This window comes from Chrysemys picta, chromosome 3 (genome assembly GCF_011386835.1).
Source record: "Chrysemys picta bellii isolate R12L10 chromosome 3, ASM1138683v2, whole genome shotgun sequence".
NCBI classification, from domain to species: Eukaryota; Metazoa; Chordata; order Testudines; family Emydidae; genus Chrysemys; species Chrysemys picta.
This window is the reverse complement of record NC_088793.1, coordinates 92,716,143-92,721,969: the sequence shown is the minus strand read 5'-3', so window position 1 is coordinate 92,721,969 and position 5,827 is coordinate 92,716,143. Positions and strand designations below refer to the sequence as shown.

At 42.4% G+C, this 5,827-nt stretch overlaps 1 long non-coding RNA gene across 1 annotated transcript; it reads right to left on the bottom strand.

The window, feature by feature from the left end:
• Positions 1–290: 290 nt before the first annotated feature.
• LOC135982330 (uncharacterized) lies at positions 291–3,650 on the bottom strand. Its single transcript, XR_010599613.1, has 3 exons — positions 3,396–3,650; positions 2,846–2,978; positions 291–626 (listed from the first exon to the last, which is right to left on the bottom strand). It is a non-coding gene; the product is annotated as an uncharacterized LOC135982330 (long non-coding RNA).
• Between the last annotated feature and the right edge of the window lie 2,177 nt (positions 3,651–5,827).

Genomic DNA, 5,827 nt, shown 5'->3' with positions numbered 1-5,827 from the left:
CTAAGCACAGCTCCGTTGTCCTTTACTCATACAATAAGGATAACAACATTTCATGATCCCGCCATTGAAATACTAGAGTGATTTGGACCCCTAACCAGCCAAAAGTGATCATTTTGGCAAAGCAGCTCCAGCTGTTATGCATTCAGACTTACATACAAGACACATACATTTTTCCTATAAGTACCTCAAACAAAAATGCATGAATTCATTAATTCTGTATGAATCTTGCATGACCATAAGATTTCATACACTTTTAGACCCCAATTCTGCATTGCAATAAATGTGGGCAGACCCCTCTATCCACATAGAGCCCAGTGACTTCAACAGGACTCCTAGTGAGTGTGCCCACATCCACTACAGTATAGGATTAGGTCTTCAACTAGTGTTTAGTTGCAGATCAAGTCTAAACCGCTCTGCTGGACTAACGAGTCATTATTATAGCCTTCCATTTGGGAGTCTACAGTCATTAATAAAGTTCTGTTTGCATGCACAATGAAAACGATCATAATGTTATTGACCTCTGAAAGTTGACTGAAATGGGGGATTTCATGCTCAGCATCTCAGTGTTTTTCAGATCAGAATTCGTTCACCTTGCAACAGCTAGCTCTGGAAACTTCAGGTGGCATCTGAAAGTCAAATTGGGGATTTTTTTTTTTAAACACACACACACACACACAGAAATATTCAGCAGGCTAAATTCTGCTCTGAATTACAGCTGTGAAACCCCATTATCTTCAGAGTTTGTCCTAATTTTTTTTTCCCCAATTGGCCCTATGAGTGGAATTTAGTTAAAAATTGTTGATAATACACAAGCCAGAGGAGAATCCCTCTCACCTTCCTATAACTATTGGCCTCTGCAGTGCTAGCAGGAGTAAAGTAGTAATAAAAACTTTTTATTTTGCTTGCGTTAGTAAGAAAAACAACTCAACACACAGAGGAAGCATATCTGAATAACAAAGTCATTTTTACAGTTATGTCACAGAGCAGAACTGCTGTTTAAGCAACTGCTCAAGAGACTGACAAAAGTTAATTGCATAATGGAGATGGCCTCCTAAAATGATTTAAAATAAGCATTTGGGGATACTTTGCAGTTGGTGTTTTAAATAAAACACTATCTAATACTTATGGTCTGGTACAGATTTCACTGTATACAAAATAAAGGGAAAATGTTAGGGTTAGTTCATCTGTAACCAACATTTCTGGGAAACAGCTGAAGCACAGTGTAACCCTGACACTTGCCACATGTTGGTAGTGAGATAACAGCTCATTTCAAGTATGTAGCGAGGCATGAGGGAGCTATAGTGATTTCACCACAAAACCCATATCTGTGCTATTCCTTTTGAAGTTGTTGCCTAAGGGCCTGCAGTGCTCCTTCTAAAGTTTTCCTGATGTTTGTTGTACATCTTATCATTTTTCATGAAAATCTGCTAGTTACTCTGCATACATCCCTAATTTATGGTAAAAAACTCTTTAGCCTGCATGACCTTTCTAATACTGAAGCATATAACCTGATAGAGGAGAAATCTGGCTATCAATGACAATTCTATTCCTTTGAAGTTACATTCCGTTGGGAAACAGATGCAGGGATCAATATTTGGAACTTTATGTGTTTTAACTTTATTTGTTTATACCCACTGTGCTTTGGAGGTCTAGTGCTTATTTATACCCACTGTGCTGAGGGGGAGAAGGGGGGGGGAGGCGAGATGCGGTCAACTGCTTTCTGTTTTACAGGATTTCATATAGGTGTAGAAGCATAGCTCTGGAGCATAACCTCTCTGTTTACCTCTTTTTGATCCCCAACTGTTAGCCAGTATTCAGGGTTTTGAGAGCTGTTTACATAAGGGGAGAAACTAAGGGTGCAATCCTGTCTATTTACCATTAAAAAGAAAAAAAAAGTCCTGTTTCTCAGACCACAGCAGGAATTAAACAGCAGAAGACAGTTTCTTTGCTCACAGTTCCAACCCTCCTTCCAGCCAGCACTCTACCCAAAAAAACCTCTACAATTTCTCAAGGTCACAGTACAAGTGCTTCTCTGGCTGGCTATCAGGCTTCCTTACTGCCTTATGCAGGTGCTTCTGCTTCTTCTCTCATACGCACAGAATTCCATCCAATGATATCCAACACCCTGAATTTTTATTTAGATGCAAGTCAAAACCCTCTGCCTACATAACTCAGATTCCCAACCAGGCTTGCATGTAGGGTGACCAGACGTCCCGATAAAATCGGGACCGTCCCGATATTTAGGCATTTGTCCCGCGTCCCGATTGATCTTCGGTCGGGACGCTGCACTCCGCTTTTTTTTTTTTTTTTCTCTGCCGGGCTGCCGGCAGCACTCAGCTGTTCTCGGCTTTTTTTTTTCTTCTCGTCTGACTGCCGGCAGCACTCAGCTGTTTTCTGTTGGTTTCTCTCCCCCCCCCCCCCCTCCTAAAAACCAGAGGCTGAAGGTATGCATACCTAAGGAAGGGTGCATAATCTCCTTTGACTGCCCGCAGCCCTGGGCTGTTCTCAGCTCCCGCCCCCGACTGCCAGCAGCACTGGGTCACAGTAGGGAATTGGGAGAGGGAGCTGTTTGTGTCCTTACACCAGCACTCGGTTTTTTGGTTTTTTTTGCTCCGCCAGTGACCCCCCCCCCCCCCTTGTGTCCCGATATTTTCTTCCTGTCATCTGGTCACCCTACTTGCATGTGGCCTGTGCTTTGGGCAGTAGCTCAGCTATTTTTCTATAGCTAATTTAACTGCTTTTCACCTTTATCCTGAATTAAGGGCAGCTGTTATGCCCACTAGCTTCAATGAAGTCTTAACCAACCCCCAGTATAACATTAAGGTTGGTGGAAGAGTGAACTCACCACTAGAGCACCTCCTTATGGCTGGCATAGTGTAGCAGGCTCTCCTCTTTCTAGTGCCCCTTGCTGAAAGTCTCTCCAGACCCCACTGGTGTCTCTTCCCACTCTGCCCAGGTCACATTTAAGTCTACTCCTTCTGGAGTGAAAAAGGCCAACAGAAAACCCAAATGTCATTATAAGAAACATCCTCTCAGCCCCCACTCTGGAATCCATTGTCTTCATAACCCCCACCGCCCTCAGGACTCTCCATCATCTCAGTCCCCTTCTCTGGCCTCACATCTTATGAGTGGCTTGTAGAGGAATCTGGGCTCTGGCTTGCAATCCAGGGACCCTACAACCAGCAGCCAAGGTCTGCTCCATTTGACTCCTGGCTGAGGCCTTCCTGGACTCCTTCCTACTGCAGCCTTTTACCAGGCCTTCTCCCCCACAGCCTCACTACATTCACCCTTCTCTCAGGGCCAGGAGTCACAGGGCTCTTCCCTGGAATCCTCCAATAATTCCCAAATCTTAAACCCACTCCTGCCCTGCTCAGGCTTGACTTTTCATCACTCACTGCTTCTTTCTGGAATGCCTCCCTGAGCTCTCCTCCTGCAAGTCCAGTGCCCATCCTTCTTTAAATGCACACAACCAGAGGCAGCTCCACCCCAGTAGCTACTGTCTGTCTGTCTCCTGGCCACCTCTCAGATTTCTCTACTCAAGCAAAAATCCCAGGGCTTCCTCTTCCTGTGGGTTTCTTCCTTAATCATCCTGGTCTCCCTATGCTCTAATCTCAGAGAGTGATTACAGAGTTCCTTCCCTCTCTCCCCTGCAGACCCCCATGCAATAGGTACATCCCCTATTTAAACTAACCAGCCCAGCTCCTCTCCCCACTTTAATTCAGTCATCTTTAATTAAGCCTGTGTCCCCCTCTTCATCCCTCCCACCACCAGGTGCAGACAGGTAGCATAATTGGCCTTTCAAGTCCACATTAATCATTTCAGCATCTGTGGGGGGCATATACCCTATCATAAGCTCATGTTTGTAGTGTATATTATTTAAAAAGAAAAGAAAAAAAAGATACTTGATTACCTTTCTTTTCCAATTTGGAGTTCAGAAATTAACTCCATTCTTATCCCACATTCTTCTGCCTTGGCACTGGTTCATGACAAGAAATCTCAAGCCCAGCATTAAGCCCTTATTGCCTTCTCAATTGTGCAAGGTCCCCAGCAGTCTGGTCCAGCAAAATCTGTAAGGACTTCAGTGGGACTCTCATGCTTGAAAGTAAGCATGTGCTTAAGTGCTTTGCTGAATCAGGGCCAGAGTGCTTAGCACCTTGTGGGATTCCTAAAGTGTCCAGTTTCATGACTTTTATACCAAGGTGCACCAATGCCGGGGCAACAGTTTTAGATAAGACTATCCTGACAATCTCAACTGAACTTTTCTTTTCTTTTTCAGTTCATGGCAGCTTGTTATTTTCAACCATAATTTAATTTTTAATTGTTTGGATCATATTAGTAATGTGAAACTGGACACATCTCCCATGCCAAAAACAAGTAAGGCCACCTGTTTTATCACTGTACCTCCCTTTCTGCTTATCAGACTGCCTTTTCACACAATGCTGCAGTCTTTTAAGATCCATCATAGCATGCCAAACCTCAATTCACCGGCACACATTCTCAAAACACTGCAGCATAGATTAAAACGGGGGCACCTAACTACATCAATAACACAGGCTTTGACATGAGACACCTTAATTGCTCATTGTTTATCATGTCAACAAGTAGTACAGGTTAATAAATGAATACTGAGCACAATGCATCACAACAGCTTCTTCAGAGTATTACCAATGCAGTACGTCAATCTACAGTAAGCAGCTATTATGAGGTCAATAACAAATTCACTTTTACCATGTGTGTTCCAAGGCTAGACATCACTCACTTGTTTATACTCAAGTAGTTTCTAGGTCAGAACTACTAACATCAGGGACAATGTTCCAGTAAACTGGGAGGCCATTAATCCCCCAAGCTTTTACATTCTGGTGAATTTTAGGTTGGTATTATTATGAATGGCTTAATAATCAGGGCCTCAGAATGGACTCTCCGTTTTAGACCCTACAGTTACATAACCACAACATCATAGAGTATCTTCCCGTACCTACATATAATCTGCAATCACAAACACATTGACTGACATAATTAAAGCCTGTAGGAATATGAAGGTTTTTTAAAAGCCATGTTTTCCCCTACTGAGTTGAGTTTCTCATACTAAAGTATGAATCTTTTTTCCTTTTTAATTAATTCTTGTTCTGCTACTAGAACCACATGAAAGTAAAATTAGCAAACAAATAAAAACTCACCATTAAAAAAATTCAAGAGCATAAGCAAATCTGCAATTACACTGCACAATGAAAGATATTCCCTCATCTGCCTTGTCTCTTTGCACTGCACAGTTAGATAAAATTTAGTAATGGGAGAACCTCTAAACATTTGTCACTCAGATAAGCAGCCAGAAATTCAGGTGCTTGTTTGAACCTATGTAAGGCCCATAAAATGGCCCATGAACATATTCTTATGGAGAAGTCCAATACCCAGCAACCTACCTCTGAAATGGCACCAAATTCTCCCAGAATGCACCAGTGAAATTTTGTCCAAAATAGCAGATGTCAAACATGAGCACATGGTCTCACATCTCCACTATCTTAGGCTAGAATCTTATGAGGTCAGCTGTTTTTGTGAGATGGCGGCCTAAACCAGAAACAGAAAATGTGGTTTTGGATCAATCCCATAAACAAACCTTTAATGATGTGTTCAGCTTCTAAGAGTCAAGTCTGAATCTCCTCAAAATTGAAAGGGATTCAGAACAGAGATTTCAGTGTTTGCAGTCTCTAACCACACCATCTACATTACAGTATAGTTATACATCTTAATCCTTGATCTTTGGTATAAGAATGTCAGACATCCTAATAGCTGACCTGCAGAGTCTATATTTCCCTATTACACCTGAAAC